The 18,136-nt window shown below is 41.1% G+C and overlaps 1 long non-coding RNA gene across 2 annotated transcripts in view; it reads left to right on the top strand.

Annotated features, from left to right (window-relative positions):
• The window catches only part of Gm13990, a 75,145-nt gene extending 63,317 nt beyond the window's left edge, over positions 1–11,828 (top strand). For both annotated transcript variants that reach the window (XR_374895.4, XR_866655.3), the window contains one exon: positions 11,670–11,828. This is a non-coding gene — a long non-coding RNA (predicted gene 13990). The remainder of the gene's footprint in view (positions 1–11,669) is intronic.
• The last annotated feature ends 6,308 nt before the right edge of the window (positions 11,829–18,136 follow it).

The raw sequence follows: 18,136 nt of genomic DNA, 5'->3' as shown, positions 1-18,136 counted from the left end.
ATATTTATAATGCTATAAAGATAGAGGTTACTTACCATGTAGGTTAGGCAATGAAGTTTTGGAAAAAAAAAAAAGAAATGAAAAGACATATTTAGAAAAAATTCTAAGTGGGTTTTGGATAGATTTTTATCGAGATATGTGCCCCATCACCTGCCCTGATAGAACTCCTTTTAGAATGTCATATCCATAAGTTCATTCATCATGTATATTTGTGTATGTATGTGCACATGTGTGTGCGTGCATGCACACATGTGTGCATGCCAGCACAAATGCATGTACTTAAAACCTATGGAACTACTGTTTCATGTGATTTTTCCTTAATGTTAATTAAGGCATTTATCTATTTTTTATTCATTTTTTCTGAATTCCCAGAAAAATCTAAAATATGTCTTTTAAGATCAAGTGAAAATGTTTTTATATTTTGAAACAGAAACATCAAAATTCATTAAGAACAAAGCTCTGGCATATTAATCTGTCTGCCAGTTCTCAGCCCAGTGTGATTTCATCTGCTTCTAAGTCTCAAAAGTGGGTATAAAAATAGACATACTGTCATGATTTCAGTAGTTTTAGCAGATTTGTCTTTTATTAAAAACACGAACCTTGATTATCCTGAGCTGTTTGCAGTCTGCATAGCATGGTTAGTAACTGAGGAGCACTGTATACAATGAACTTCCCATGTCCACCTTAAACTTGTATGAAGAAGCGTTATCACTCTCAAGGATTGATGTACATACATACTTGAATGGTACATTTGCCTTGAGGGTAAAACAAGGACAAAATGTCCCGAGACATGCTAAATATGTAGTTGCTTAATTGCAAAGCCAAAATAGATTACACACAGCCCCACAGAATGTAAGACATCTGCTTTGTTTGAAGCAAAAAGAAAGACATAGGGGGTTTGGGGGGCATGGGGGGTGTGGTGTGGGGAGTGTGGTGTAGGGGATGGGGGTGGGGGTGGGGGTGGGGCTGGGCATTTAGTTGTGACCTGCTCCAGCACTGAGCAACTTAGTAGTTAACTAGGAGTTTAATTGTGTCCCAGAAAGACCACTGCCTAGAGTCTGGCTTAGAGGCTGATGAGGACACAGGCCAAAGCTGAAATGTCACACCAGAGAGATCAGTCGAGGCAGGCAGTGGCGTGGACACTCATAACTGGGGCAGAGAGATCACAGGGTCAACTGTTTCTCGTCTAGCAATCACAAGCCTGTGCACAGGAAATTCGGAATGGAGAAGAAAAAGAAAGTAGACCTAAAAGTTAAAAACATCCAGCACCAAATTTTATAGAATCACCCTTCACTCAGAGTTTGTCATTCTGTTATTAACTTCAGATACCCTTAAATACTGACTTATAAAAACAAATCATATAGCAAACCTTTGGTCATTTCTCATGGTGTCAGAAGAATAAATTCACCTGTAAAATTTCCATTTACGGGCATCGGTGATTCAGTTTCACGTTGACTTGCTCTAGAGCCGTAATAACATTGCTCTTTGGTTGTTTGATTGTAGTTTTGGCTAGTGTTACACATGTTTAGTCTCAAACAGAGGGGTTTATTTGTTTAAAGCTGCCTTCTCTCTGTGTGAGTTTACTTGTTTGCTCACTGGCCCAAGTGAGCACCCCTCTCTGGGGATTCCTGTCCCACGAGTGTGTAACAGAGTCCAGATGCAGCGTGAGAGTGTGCTGTTTGACAAACAAAACCAAACCCTGGAACTGCCTGTGAGTTGTTGATAAATCTTTCCATCGGAATTACACTTGTCTAAGTAGCAAAGATGCAACATTCGCTTCCCATTCGGTATTTGAACGTGCAGAAGGCAGGTTTAATTGCTCCCCACAGGCAGGAATTTGGCAGAGGGAAAGCAGATTATTTTAATCGTTCTGTCTAGCTATATTTTAAAGCGACCCCAGCTACAGTGCCTGCACATTTGTGTTGGCATTAATAGAACAAAAATGTGTATTGGACTTGAAAGGTGTTTTGATAGTAAGTAAACATATTTATTTTCCACCTGATTCTCCTCCGTGGCTGTACTTGCTCTGCCAAAAAGGCAGCTGAGGGGGCGGGGCCAGCAGCAGGGCCCATTAGGAACCAAAGCTTCATTTTCAGGTTTTGAGTGCAGGGTCAGTTTAACTAAGCACCACCCACGGCATCCAATAACAGAGGTTTTGGTTTGTAAGCCGCAGAACAGCTGCTAGTGAGCTAACAAACCAGAGGCCTTCCTTTAACATTTCATTTCCTCTTTGGAAAAAAAAAGTGATTCATTTTATATGCTCATCATTACACACACACACACACACAGACACACACACACACACACACACACACACACACAATTTAATTGATTCTCTGTATAGGCAAAACGTGTTAAGAAGGTGTAGTACAAGATGTCCTGAACACCAGCGTATGGCAGTTCATGTTTATTTATAAACGAAGTCAAGAACAGTTGAATAGAAAAACTTTTGAATCCTCTCGGTGTACCACTTCTGATCCCTCCTATAAACTGGGGGAAGCCGTCTGTCTCTCACTTAGCTTGAGACACTGTTTAAGCCTACTTGGGATATCCTTCCCTTGGACACTGACTGTTTTTTGGTTTGTTCTTTTCCTCCCAGCAGATAGACATTGTTCCCAGATAGTATGCTGGAGACACAGCTCTTTCTCAGGTTTGCCTTGCCTTAAAATTAAATGGGATGTCCCAGTGGGCAGACTGTGAGAAAATGGAGATCCCTCTCTGTGTTTCTTCTTACAGGCTAAGGAGACATCTCCATTTCCAGCATTCCCCCCAGTGAGCACATCTGCTTTAGCCAGTGTTGTCCTCAGCTAGGTCAATTGGCTTGGGGGTGGGTGGGGGTAGTGGGGGTTGTGGGGGTGGGGTAAATGACCTGGCTGAGGTCATTCCTTTCCCAAAGTGATACAACATTCATTAGTTTGCACAAGTGTTGAAACTGCTTAGTGGTTCAGGACCTCAAGAAACAAAGTTTGCTGCCTTCTCAAGAAATGAATCATGTATCCAAATAGAGATACTAGAGCCTGTTGTGTGAGCAGGGGTGGGGAGCAGAGTAAGCCAGCTGCCAGGCCAGGTGAGAAAGCAGACTCTTAGGGAGGGAAGGAGAGGGAGAGAGGGAGAGAGGGAGAGAGGGAGAGAGGGAGAGAGAGAGGATTTTCTATCAATTTAAAGAACTCCCCCCAATTATTTCTCAGTAAAGAATATTTCCCTAATGTTGAACAGGGTACCCTCTATTACCACGTTTATCATAGCAAAGTGTGAGACTGCGTGAGTGGTGGGTGTTTTGTTGTGACATCTGAACTATTTGTAAATATTGTTCACAGCTTTCTTAGCATATTTTAGCGAGGCAACATTTCAGCAAAGTATAATTTATTGCACATGATATAGATGGTGAGCTTCCCAACCCATTTATTCTCAGTGTCTCCACAAAAGCAAACTGACACTAGGCCACTCAGTGCAATGGGGTTCAACTAAGGCTCCAGAGCCTTGTCACTGACCCTCTGCCTGGAGAGACAGTCAGCCAGGCCAAGAGACTGCCTTTACTTGAGGTCAGAGCTGCAACTCTATAAGTTGGGCAGAGGAAAAAGCATGTTTTTTCCTCTGTTAGTGTGCTATGAATGCACATATATATAAATGTATGCATGTACTTATGTATGTATGTATTTATGTATACATGGATGTAAATATGCATTTTTGTGCAGAAAATGTTTCTTTTGTTGTCACAAATGCAAAAACACTTTGCATGGTATGGCATTTTCTTTTTTTTATGTATATATAAAATATATATACATACAGTATACATTTTCATATATAAAATATGTATCCTATATAAATGTGATATGTATGCACATATATGTGAAATAAAATGTGTTATATATATTTCTAAATGCAATAAAATATATACATATATGTATAAATCATGCAAACATATATGTGTATATATGCACATATATGTATATATTATATACACATTTATACACATATGTGTACACACATACACACATATCATATATATACATGCATATATATATATATATATATATATACACACACATATACACACACACACACACACACACATATATATATATATATATATATATATATATATATATATATAATCTTTATATCTCACTTTTGTCTCCCCCTACGGGCTAATTTGGCTTTGTATTAGTCTTTAAATTTTTCCCCATAGAAAAGGTCTAGGAAGAAGTAACAAGATACTTTCTTTTCTTCTCTCTTTCTTACCAGCTTTTAAATGATAATTAAAACACATTGTAGTTTGATTAGTCCTTCCCCCACCTCCAAGGTGTCATGTTTTTGGAAGGAAATAAAAAAGACCGGGACAGATAAATCTGAAAAATTGTTCTGTTCAGATACAAGTTGACAGTGAACTGTCTGGACAGCAAAGCCAGTCTGCTTTCAGTAGAGGTCTTGTCAAATGTCATCTGCCTCCGTGTTCATCTCCTCCTTCCTTTTTTGCTCATCCTCCTCTCCCTCCTCTCTCTTTTGCCCCTCCCCCCCCCAGCATCCTCACTCCCCACCCCCATCCTCTTTTAGTGAGGATTTAGGTCAGCTTCACATAAAAGCCACAAAGGTCTAGATGTAGTGGTTGCACTAGACATGGTAGTTGCAACGTTGTTAATTCTCAAGCATATAAAATTATCTCCATTTTATGAAGGGGCAAACTAAGCGTCAGGAGCTGGAATTATGTGACCAGAGTCCATGGTCAGTGAGCGTCCGACTTCTAAGTGGAGGCAGGTCTGTGTCAGTGCTTGTTCTTAGCACCCATTTAGGTTCTGGGTTGGATTCCAACACCACAAAAGGCAAAGAAACAAGCAATGGCAGATGCTTTTCTTACGGTGCTGCCTTTACAGTAAAGAGAATTTAGAACAAGATGCTGGCTTTGCACTCCAGAGCTGTTCAGTCGATACAGAGCGGGAAGATGGCGTTTCATACTTCTAAAACACCTCAGGTGATTCTGTTGCCTGGAGTTAAGAGTCACAGACACGGAGCGTCGTCCGCGTCGTCCGCGTCATCCCTGTACTCAGGTACTTAGGAGAAGTCACCTATGCCCCGCTCGTCAATTGAAGTGCCTACCTGTCATTTTCCACTAACCATTCTCCTGGAAGCCAATACAGGATGGCCGCTGACAAATGCTCGGAGCATGGCTACTGGAACTGTCTTCTGGGAGCTTTCTTGTGCTCACAGGAGCCATCACAAGCAAAATGGAATCCATGGCTGAAGACGCTTTCCAAGCTACTCTTGACAGAAGTTAACCCTGAGGTGAGGGTCTGTAGCTGGGTACCATTCTCAGTGGTTCCGAGAGCACACCCTGACTCAGCTGGAACTAGATTAGTCCCTACAAGGAACAGCTGAGAGAGATTTATCTACTAACTCTTAGTTTACTATTTGGGTTATTTAATTCGTATAACATAAAAATGGTAATCGACCAGGCCCTCTGTCACTGCAGCACACTGGGCTGGAATACAGGAACATATGCACTGCTGATCTATGCTTCTGTGCATAGCAGGATCATGCACGCTGCAGTACTTCAATGATAATGTTTCTGTGTATGGGTGAGAATACTTTTCCACATTCTAGCTAGTGGTTTGTGCCAATAAGTGTACTATCGTGTGAAAGCTGGTAGACTGTGAGAGTGTTCGGCTTGTGTCTCCCTAAAACTGGGGGGATGACACACATTGCTGATTTTGTTACCTTGTCCCTTGGGGCACCTCCCAAAGCTCAAAGACACTTCTGCAGGTGTTTGGTCATCAGTGAGTATGTCAGAACTCACCAGAGTCACCCAGAGAGCCATCTAGGAGAACATCTTCACTGAAGCCTGATCTTATATCCAAAGTTTGCTAAGCAATATGAAATTTAAACCCAAATGGAAAGATGCTTAAAAAAAAAAAACCAAACCAATAGATCAATGGAGCTGTTTCCAGATAGGTACTTTCTTGTTAAATAGAATAGAACTTGATATTTTGTAAGTATTCTTAGCATTTGTAAACAGCATGTGTGTGCACAACATATAGATAGATAAACACTAAGGTGATCATTTAGTGTGTTTTCTTTTTACACTGTACATATTCTAATCTACTCCTTACCACCTTGACCTAGCACCTCGCCCCTTACCTGCCTAGAAGGAGCAATGTAGATCTTCGATCAGTGAAAGCACATCTTCCCCAGTAGCAGGGGTGTGACTGATTCTGTGTGATACCAGCACCGATCTATTCCTGGATGAACCCAGCAAACACCCAGTGACTCACAGATGACTTCCAAACATTCTCTCCTGCTCCCTGAGTGAAAGCACACAGAGAGGAGACCCCCAGCTTACATATAAAGAAAAACAGCAAAGGTGTGCTGTCTTAATTTTCAGTCAAACCTTCCAGACATCCTCCATGGCGTCAGTATTAGAGCAGGAACCAGAGCTACATGGTCCTATTCGATAATAAGCTATGGAAGTTGCATGGGGTCGAGTCTCTAGGAAATCCCCCCTCTCTTTGAAAAAATGTCATTGGTAAGATAGGAGATTGGCACCACAATGAGCAAAATAGAGTGCGGGCTGATACGCGCTGTCAGGCAGAATTTGGTTTGAGATACTGACTTTTGTCTGCATGGTGTCTCCGTTCCAAAGAAGATGGAAGGTGCAAAGCTGGAAGCTTCCAGTCTCTGGTTAATGTGGTCTACACAACTGAATAATGTATAAGGAGACGTTCCTTTGATAATGTCACAATTATTCATTGTACAGCCATAAACTCAAATATTCACATTAACAGCTAGGTATTATTTTTCTTCTCTGAAATTAAGTGAGCGGCATCAGTGGTCATAAATGAGAGCATTCATCAAAGGCGGAGCCATGGCAGAGGATTAGGCGAATGCTGATGAAGTGTCCAGATTCCCATAACTTGGGATGGAGCCGCATTCAGCGTTCCTTTATCATCCATCTGGCACATAACAAAAAGTCTCCTATATTTAATGCAGGTTTGCCCTAGGCCACATAATAGGATTAGGAATAATTTCTACAAATTTACAAAAACAAATCACATGGGAAGGCTTAGAATTTGCTAATAATTTCTCCATAGCTGGGAGATCAAAGGTATATAAGAGTCCCTAGCCAGGCGGTGGCTTGACCCTGGCCAGGCTTTCTTAATGAAAGGGTTAATCTTCTCCGAGGTGACCATAGAGGAGCAAATAGTGTGACCAAAGGCAGATTCATTATTCCCCCCCACCCCACCCCCAAACAAGGAAGAAAATAGTTTGAAAAACACAACAGCAAGAAAACATTTACAGAACCACACTACATTTTCTGGTTAGGAAAAAAAAAATAACACTGCGGAATCTCACTGAAAGGGGGCATGACAAAGGGGGAACACTGGCAGAGGGACAAGGCCAGGCAAGATCAAAACCTCTCACCAATGCCTCGAGGAATAAAAGAAATTAGGCTGCTTGCTTCTCCTTTCAAAGCTTTCCCCATTGTGGTCAGGTGAGTGCGGGCCACCACACAGCCCTCAGCTCACTCACAAAATTTATGTGGGGCCTCCCCGAATGGCCAACATGGCAAGGCTCTGCTCACACCAAGCCAAGCAGACATTGCAGGTGTAGCCCTTTATAGACATGCAGACTGGGATTAGAAAATGGTGAATTCTTACATGGACTTTCCCTACTCTTGAAGGGAAACGACCGCGAACAAAGGCATATTAAAAATAATGAGGGCAGCTAAGACTAACAGGAGGCTCCGATGTCATCCATATTCCTCCTTACTAATTTAGACAAGTGGCCAAATTAAATTCAGTCTCCCATTCTGCCTTTTTTTTCCTGGAAGCTGTAACAAGGTAGTCAGGCTCACAGCTATTAACAGCCTTGCCTAGCCCCCTTTCCTAGCGATGGTTATGGAATCCCATTGCCAGCCCATGTAACACGTCTCAGGACATACTGAATACAGAGCTGGCTTCTTCATCTAGCACAGGACTCAGCAGACAGAGGGGTTACATATAAAATCTGTCAGTGCAGGTGGTGGACAGCAGAGTGGTCTTACTGGATGGTAAGTTAGCCCTTTGATGGAGGTGAGAGACTTCCTGTTAGTGAGCCAGTCTGGGCATTGATCCAGCCAGAAGGAGATCAGAGGTGCTTATGTGTGCATGCCTGTCACTTATTGGTCTGTTAAAACAGATTAAGATGAGACAGTAGGGCCGTCATAGAAGGAGCCTGAGAGAGATCAGGCTGAAGAGTGAGAGGAGATTCTCTTAGGAGTCAAAGGGATGGACTCAAAAGTGAGAGAAATTTGTTTGATTAGACCCATGCTTTGATTTTTCACTGCTGTCTCATGGTAAGGAGCAGGCCCCTATACTGACCTTTCCAAGAAGTGAACAGTGAGCAAGGGGTGCTTTCCTCCTGTGTTCCCGAGCCTCCTTTCTCCACAGCGAAGGGAAAACTAAGTACTGAGTTCCAGGGACTCTTTAGGAATGTTGGGAATAGATGACAAGAGACTTCTGAAACCTCACATGCTGACTGCCAATTCCATGCAATGGTAGGTTTCTTGGAAAGAAAGAATAGCTGCTTTTTTTGACAGAGACTTGAAAAGAGAACAGTGTCTATGTTGGTACCTGGGACCCCGAGTTTTATTAATATGTATCCCAAAGTCATGGCTATTCAACATTCAAATCAAATGCTCACAAGTTAAATTTATATTCATTCATTCAGTCATTCATTCACAAGACAGTCTTGTAATTGGTGGGTGCTTTGCATAGATTGGGCACTACTCTAAGTAGTGTTATATGTGTTATACTATTTTAAATAGTACACTGACTTTGTTCATACACAATCCTACCATGGAAACATTTTGCTTGCTGGGTGTAGTGATTCTTGCCTTAAATCCTAGCACATAGGCAAGTAGAGGCAGGAGGAGCTACACAACCACTCCAGGTCTGGCAGGGTTACAAACTGAGACATTGTCTCTATAATTAATCAGTCAATCAATCAATATCATCATCATCAACAACAAAATCTTTTTGTTGTTGTTTTTTTTGTTTTGTTTATTTTTTTGAGACAGGGTTTCTCTGTGTACCTCTGGCTGTCCTGGAACTCACTTTGTAGAACAGGCTGGCCTCGAACTCAGAAATCCGCCTGCCTCTGCCTCCCAAGTGCTGGGATTAAAGGCGTGTGCTACCACCGCCCGGCAACAACAAAATCTTTTTAAAAAGGAAATTATTTCTTGTTTCTACCTCCCACTGGTCAGGTTTTGTCAATTTGACACAGGCTCGAGACATTTGAGGCAAGAAGGAGAAGAAGACTCATTGAGCAACTCTCTCTATCAGATTGACCAGAGGGCAAGTCTGGGCAGCTGCTCCCCAGTTGTATCCAAAGAAGCTGAATGTGAGTCTGGGAGCATTTCTCCACAGTCTCTGCTTCAGCTCCTTCTTCTTGTTCTCTCATTGAGCTCCAGCCTTGGAATCCCTTGATGATGAAAGTGTAAAACATTTCTTTGTTGAAGTTGCTTTTGGTTAATGTTTCATAATAATAAGGTGTTAGGACACACCTTACAGACCAGTAAACTGATACTAAGAGAAGTTAGGCCATCTCTTTAAACTTTTGGCCGGGCCAGGATTTGAATTTGCATGTTACATTAGACTGTCTAATTTCTTCCTTCTTCTTTCCTGGCTAGATTGTGTTGTAATGAAAAAGAGATTATGGAGTTGATGGCAGATTTTGTTTTTATTTTCTTTCAGATTATTAAATTGAAGTTGTGATATAGTACTTGGCTTATTCTAAGCCGTACAGATAGCAGTAGAGCTTGGCTGAGAGAATCCATGTGCCACCCCACCTGCCTGTGCACTATTCCTCTCCTGGAAGCCAGTGCTTTCCTGTTGCCCCTCTCTTAACATCAGTACCTATCTGTCCTTCAAATGCACAACAAACACTCTCTTTTGCCTTATTCCAGTGTTAAATTTGGGGGCTATGAGGGGCAAGAGAAACTCTTACTGTCCATAGGGGAAATATATAAAGAGAACTGCACATTTACCCTGTATTAGAGGAGATCTGCATTCCATACTACGGTAGCCTCAAGGAGAAAAGGGGAGTTTACCATGATGAAGTCAGGGATTATTTCATGGAAGAACCTATATTCAAAGACTTGAAACCTTCACCTAGAAAATGAGGGAGATATTTTATGCTCACTCAACCTGCTTTCTTATTGCACAGAGGACCACCAGTCCAGGAGTGACACTGCTCGTAACTGGCTAGATCTTCCCATAGCCAACACTAATTAAGTGAACGTCCTACAGGCTTGCTGATAGCCAGATCTTACAGAGGTGAATTTTCCTTCCATTTGTGTGTCTGTAAGGGAACTAAGGTACCATTCCAGGAGCTGGAGTCCTCAGCTGAAGAACAGCATTCATTTCTCTGTGCTTTCTGACTGTGGGTACAAGTGACCAGTCATCCCACACTACTGACACCATGCGTGTTCAAATCATGAGTTAGAATAAACCGTTCCTTCCTTAAGTTTGCTTTTATCAGGGGTTTTGTCACAAAAGCAAGAAAGGTAACTAATCCAGGGAGTTCATACCCTGCTAAAGGAGGTCTTTCTCAAAAACACCAGGACACTGTAGGACGAAGTCACTTATTCCCTTCCCCAAATATTCATGCACAAAGACCAGGTTGGCTCCGGTTTTCTCCAGCAATGGCAGCAGTACTATCTCCTCTCTCTCTTTTGGTGAGCACACACATTCCTGTGTAATGCATCACAAGGAAACCATGGCATAGCTTGGTGGCTAGCAGGAATAGTAGAGCTTGTCTGAGAGAAAACAGTTAGCCATCGAGACTGGAACAATCGAGGAACTCTGTGGTTTTTTCCTTCACCATGATGTGAAGCAAGGTTTGTGTGTTTTTCATTTTACAAAAATACCCTTAGCCACTGCAGCTTTATGGGAGGAGCTGTAGAGTGCCTACTTTCAGGTTATGACTCTGGACTTGATGTGCCAAGAGCAGTTTAGAAAAAAGGGGATGGGGGTGGGGATACTGGGAATAGGGGGCTTACTGAGGGGAGACCGGGAAGGGGGGCAACATTTGAAATATAAATAAATAAAATAACTAATAAAAATTATTACCATAAAGACTAAAATGGAGATGAAACATCTTGTGGAATGGAGTATCAAAAGGCCACACAGTCCCTAATTCTAGTCACAGCTCCCCTAGGTCCTGACACAAGTTACTGAGCTAACTGAATTCCACACACGGGGTTGTAGATACTGTGCTGAGAATGCTAATGTTATTAGCTGTGCCCATATCCTAGGCTGGGGATCTGGGCACCACAGTTAGAATGCTTCTCAACTATACTCCAGCATAGTAGACAAGTTTACTCCACAAAACGACAATTACACTTTACTGTAGCTAAGCTTTTTTTTTTTCACTTGTATAAACTTTTATTTTTTTAATTGGATATTTTCTTTATTTACATTTCAAATGTTGTGGATAAGCTTTTTTTTTAAAGTAAAGGTTTCATTAAAGTTTTGAGACTTTCATACAACACATTTGACGCTGATCCACCCCAACTCTTCCCTTTAACTCCTCCCACATCCATCCCTGACTGCCCCACCCCAACTTCCTGTAGCCTCAAGGGTATTGAAGGACCACTGATACCAATTTGTACTTGACATATACTTTTGCATCCACAGGAGCATGGTTGACCTGCCAGGAGACACACCCATCAAGATACCAACTTTCCCTTCCCCTGAAGCGACGGTATGGAATGGGAACTTTGGGTCTTGCCTCAGCTCCTAACTGAAGAACTTATACAATTTAAAAGCAGAATAAATTCCAGATTTTGGTTTGCACAGAACTCCTTCCTTCTTATGCCTGGGATAGCTAGCTGCCCACCATTCAAAAGGACAACACAGGCACATTATTATTTATTTATTAGTATTTATTTTGTTGCACTGTTTCCATGCATGTTTGAGGAAGCTTCTCACTGGATGTTAACACATTGGATAGTAGTGTTTTTTTTTTTTTTTTTTTTTTTTTTTTTTCACCCCGATTTGACTCTGGAAAAGTTTTTCTTATTGGACATTCGAGAACTCATGTTCTGTGGCTCAGGCTTTAGAAAACTTATCTCTGGGAAATATGAGACAGAGTCATCTCTGACGACTTGAGACACTGATGTTGAAAGAATCCTCTGGACATAAGAAACTCAAATTCATTTGAAAAAAAAATAAATAAAAAAAGAAAAGAAAAGAAAGAGTCCTCTGGAGCCTTCCAGAGGACGGGGGAAAAAGGACAGGTGAGTCTTCAGCTTTTCGTGCCTGATACTTTTCTCCTTTGTTGTCCCAGTGCGTTTCACTTTCACATTAATGAAGGAAGTTAGAGAGGGCTTCAGTGGTAACTCTCCTAAATCTTGTGTGGGGTGGACCAATGTGACACTTTGTCTTCTTTATATCAGATGCTGATTGGCTGTGTGCCTCTCTGAAGCAAATGGGTACAATTCTGGCAGCAGCAGCTTCTAAAGGAAACATTCCAACAACAAACAGAGCTATGGCCATGGTCTTATAGTAGTAACTAGAATGAATCATAAGGAACTCGTGCTGTGAATTTCTTTCTTACAGTGGACTTCAGCTTCTTTGTTTTAAATCCTTCATTTCCAAATGATTCTCCTAGCCAGGATGTGATGGGAATTCTCTGAAGAGCTTAAAGCTATTTACAATTTTTTATTACATCAGATAACTAGTTATACAACTTAATTTATTTTGTTAGTCATTCTTAGAGTAAGTAAGCACAAAATAAATTTGTATGGATGTTTAAAAAGTCATGTGATGCTAGACCCACACCCTGACATTCTGACTTGGAATTCGAGGAAGGCTCCAAAGTTCATGTTTTTACAACTTCTTACACGATTTTGATGGGTACCTTGTCCTAAGTACTCTTGGGATGGGTATTTAAGAATTTAAGAAGAATCAATTACTTTCTGTTTTTGAAACTTTGCCAGTGATGGCTATACCTGAAAAGACTGGAATTTTTAGGCTGAAAAAGTTTTCAAATATGTCTATTTGTACACGAATCTGAACATTCTGCTGGAAACAAAGTTGGTGTAAGTGACAAAGTGTGAGAAAAGTCAGGAGCCTGGCTCCAGTTCACAGAGACTGTTCGGTCTAAGCTCCATTTTGGGAGGCAGTTTTTGAAAGTGACGTCCACAGTCACCTTTGATCAAAAGGCATAGGATGTTTCTGGGTGAGGAAAAGGAACAGCAGGCTCCAGGGATGCTATGTCAGAGAGGAGAGAACAAGAGGAAATAGCAGATCTGAGTTTTCCTATCTCGGCTTGATGGTCATATCACTCCGTCCCGCTCACATAATTGGTGCAGCAACCACTATCGATATTTTGGTTAAAAATAACACAGGAACTTAAGTGAATCCATGTTCCCACGAGGATATTGCTTTAACAGGGACAATGGACAATTTTTCATAGAATGACGTGTTTGTCTAATTAGAGAGTGGGATTCTTACACTTCTCTGTGAGGAAAGTCTGGGCTTTAAAGTGTTGCGACATCTTTCATGACTAAGCTTCAAAGATGCAGTGATGAAACGGCGGCTCTTGTGCGCAGTGGAAACCCAATTACAGTCATAGTAACCACCATGCCTTCTTCTGTGTTTCTGATTCATTGGCAAGCTTTTGGATGGCTTTTGTGAGCAAAGGTTAGGATTTCACTAACTGCTTGTGGAAGAGATGAGCAGGTGATCTGTTTATGACATCTGTCACCACACTGATCCCCTGGGCTGACTGAAGACTGTCCTAGAATGGAAGCCAAGGATAAGCTGAACACAGTGCGGGCTTAGGGCTTTCACCTGAGGAGCTTGGCTCAAAGAGGGACCACCTAAACCATACACCACCTTTGAGAATCCACAATTCACATATTCTTTCTCTCAGGAACCAACCATCTTGACAGCTGTTAATCTTCCAGGGGAACTATATATCTATGGTCTTATTATATGCCTTGCAAAACTTAAGTTTGTGTATTTATTTAGTTAAGCCGTGGAGATACATAATCCTATTGAAGAATGCTGGTACTTAAAAACAACTTATTTGCCTGAATCTTTTTCTAGGTAAGACCTGACTGGATTCTCACATTCCCACAACTGCCTCCCCCCACTAGATACTGTTCTCAAATATTGCAATATAATTGAAATTAGTTTAAAAAATTAAATGACATTTTGCAAACCCTTTAAAAGGGTCAGCAAGGTGTCTGAGCAATACGAGGTTAACCTTTGTTCATTTGGGGAAACGCAGCCTTCAGTGGGTACTCTGGGGCTGGGGGGTTGTACTTGCTAAAAGTTTAAAACAGTAATTTTTTCCCAAGAAAGGTCATCTTGAGCTAAAAATGTCAAATAAATTATTTAGATTACTGAATTAGAAAAGTGAGGATCTGACAGGCTGAATTTTTTATGCACATTAGCCACAGCCGGGGTCTCTCTATGTTCTTTTTATTAGGTAAAGTGCACCCCCTTGCCTCTTATTAAAATCCCCCCGTTTAGTCCCATACACTTTCTTTGATAGATGACTTGTGTTTGTGAGCATCTAAACCAGGAGGCAGCTGCCTTCCTACAGCCTGTCTTCATCGTAAGTCTTCCTAGTTCTCTATCTAGCCATTACACACGTAGAGCTCAGAGAAGAGAACATGCACACAGAGCACATACACCCTCAAAGATGCTTTTATTGATTCACATACACAGGTACAATGGTAAATCCTCAGGCACCTATGCAACGATATATGCTTTCTTTCCCTTAAATGATACAATCCTGTATTTCAGTTAGAGAGAAGCCCTGCAGGCATGTAGAGTGATTCCTATAGAAAATGCATGGGGTTAGCAGACTTTTCTCATATAAGAGAGAATATTTAAAAAGTAAATGGCTTTGTGAAGATGTAATTTAAGGAATTTCCCTGTTTAGCAAAGTGATCTTTGAGGGGACCTGTAGATGCCACTGCCAGCTTGGGCATATGGCCTTTTTCTGGGTTGTCTTTCTGCAGTAGAGATCTGTGAGTCGCTCAGAGGCACTTTGCCAGGGCAGGTGAACGCTGGTTCTGCTGTGACTTTACATATGAGAAGCTGAGGTGTTGAGCTTCTAGGATGGTTGAGGGGGGATGGTGACACTCTAATTGAGTCCTTGTATTTGCTCCAAGTTCCTTCTTCCCCAAGGTGTGTATATCACATCCGTGGATTCTTAAGCAGAGAACTTCTTTTGGGATGTTTTGTTGGCTGCTATTGTGCTCATATGTGGAATTACCCTTGCTACTTTCCAGTGAGTTCATAGCACATATATGTATGCATAAAATGATGTGTGTTCTATATCTCTGAGACTTTAAGCTGCTTCTCTTATTGTCTCTAGCATATATATGTATATGCATATATATTATGTATGTTTTTCTAGCTTCTTTCTTTACAGAAATACTCATTTTCAAGAATTGTTATCTTCTGAGGTATTTTTCATATTTATCTCAAGAAATTAACTTTCCTCAACTTGGATCCCAAGGCTTGAGAACTGAAATGGTGAAGGATAACTGGAAGGGAGGGATGTAGAAATTCTTGGTTCTACATCTGTGACTCAATTACGGACACTTCTTTTAAAGTTTTAAAAAGGTTTATTTTGTTCTATGTTTAAGTGTGTTTTGCTTGTATCAATAATTTCTTTTCATTACCTTGATAAAACACCACGACCAAGATAACTTATAAAAGAAAATATTTAATTTAGGGCTCATAATTGTATAGGATTAGAGTCCATGGCCGCTATGGTGGGAAGCATGGAGGCAGGCAGGCATAGCGCTGTGCAGTAGCTAAGAGCTTGCATGTTGAGGCAACAACATTCACACAGCAGAGAGAAAGAGAGCTAACTGGGAATGGCATGGACTTCAGAAACCTCTAAGCCCACCCTAAGTGACACACCTCCTCCAAGAAGGCCAAACTTCCTAATCTTTCCCAAGCAGTTCCACCAACTAACTGGTGACCAAATATTGAAATGTATGAGTCCTTGGGTACCATTCTTTTTCAAACTAATACAACTTGCATGTATATACATGTACATGCACATGCACATACACATATACACACATATACACATATTTATGTATCATGTGTGTCTCTGGTACATTCAGAGGCCAGAGGAGGGCATCGGATGCCCTCAAACTGGAGATATGGATGGTTGTAAGCCACCAAGTGGGCGCTGGGAAGGAAAACAGGGTCCTCTACAGGAGCAACAAGCCATCTTTCCAGCCTCAGCCATTACTTTTTAGTCTTACATTTCTCTTTCTTTGTAAATCTCCACTTCTTTCTTGTTTGTTCATTTACCCTCTCTTTGGACAATGTGCATACATATTACCTGAGCTTCTTGCAATTGGACAGAGTTTATGATTGCTTCCTGCTAATGGAATATAGATAGAATGCTGTGTGTTGTGGGATGGAAAGATAGCTCAGTGATTAAAAATGTGGACGCTCTTATAGATGATCCATGTTCAGTTTCCAGCACCCACTAGGGCAGCTTATAACTGCCAATAACTGTAGCACCAGTGGTCCAACACCTTTGGTCTTCTCCCACAATGACACTCATTTGAACATACCCCCTTCCCACACATAAGCACACACATAATTAAAAAGAAATCTTAAGAAAGGTGCTGAGGGAATGGTGTTTCATGCCTTTTAAAAATATCCATAAAAACTGGGATTACTGATAAAAACAGCTCACAGAAATGTCAATTTTGTCTAGGTATAACAAATTAGAAAGCCTTAATCCTCTTATTATGGTCCCTCCTGCTTGTAGAGAACCCTGTAATTGACTGGTGGCTTTATTTTATTTTATTTTATTTTATTTTTTAGAATGGGGAGAGATTTTTCTATAAAGAATGTATGAATACAAAGGACATTTTCTTTGTTTTACTGATACATAAACAGATTGAAGTTGGCCCCTATGTAAGTTCTTGTGTTGTTAATGTTTCACAGGGGCTAGGGTAGTGAGTTTAAGCTCTAGGTACCAATTCGAATTCTATATGTAGCCCAAAAGAAACACTATTTATGTATGTATGTATATATGTATGTATGTATGTATGTATGTGTATATATATATATATATATATATATATATATATATATATATATACAATGTAAGCACACACAGGTTTGTCACTGATGAGAAAGATCAACAGGAGGTCTCAAGCTACCTCAACCAGAGTTTTCTCAGTTTCCAAGCAAGTGCTCACCAGAGGAGACAATAAAATCAGAATCCAAAAGTGGGCCAGCATAAATAAGCAGGTCACACACACAGGCTAAAGGATCTGGGCAGCAGTGGGCTTAGTCAATGAGAAGCATCCAGTAATGTGCAATCCAAGGCCAGCTCCCAGTAAGGATTGAAACAAGACACTGGAGCAGTCTGTGGACTTTAGCATATTTCTAGAATACTCCTCTTATGGAAGAAAGCACTAAGCTGGGTCAGGAGCAGGTAATTAATGGATGCAGATGGAAGACACAACAGCTATTTTACTGTCTTTGAAATCCCGTTAAACGTATACTCAGCTACGTAATTTGGCACTTATTTCATAGCTTAGTTCCTTCAGCATTCGTTTTTACTGTCACAGCATCCGCCACAATCCACTAAGAACTCAGTGGGCTGCACGAGGAATGCATTTTGATTGATTGATGGATAGAGTCCCTTATTTACAAAGATTATCATGTAATGGAACCACTATCTGTTCATTTTATGCTTGCAAATATTTTCCTAGTGTGTATTCAACCTGTTTCTCATATAGACCCAAATTCTGCATTTTATGTGTGTTTTCTTACCTCCTTCATATAATACAAATGATTTTTTTCATTACTAGCTGCTTCCCGGAGTGGGACAATGGCTGATACTAGGGCACTGAGCCACCCACTGCTTCATCTCTCTGGAAGCAAAGGTAGAGTGTGAAACATGGAAGCCACTGCTGGAGGAGAGCTATTAAATTTAAGGTGGTGGCCAGAGCACAACCGGACACCAAGAAGCCACAAACAAGGGGTATGGGATGAATGCTGGTGAGCTGCATCATCACATTGTGGCTCGGAAGGAACGATTCAGAAATTTCCTTTAGCAATTTGGTAAGAGAGACTCATAAAGCCAATGTTGAGTGACT

The sequence above is a fragment of the Mus musculus genome, chromosome 2 (assembly GCF_000001635.26).
Source record: "Mus musculus strain C57BL/6J chromosome 2, GRCm38.p6 C57BL/6J".
Lineage (NCBI taxonomy): Eukaryota > Metazoa > Chordata > Mammalia > Rodentia > Muridae > Mus > Mus musculus.
This window is presented reverse-complemented; position numbering and strand designations above follow the sequence as displayed.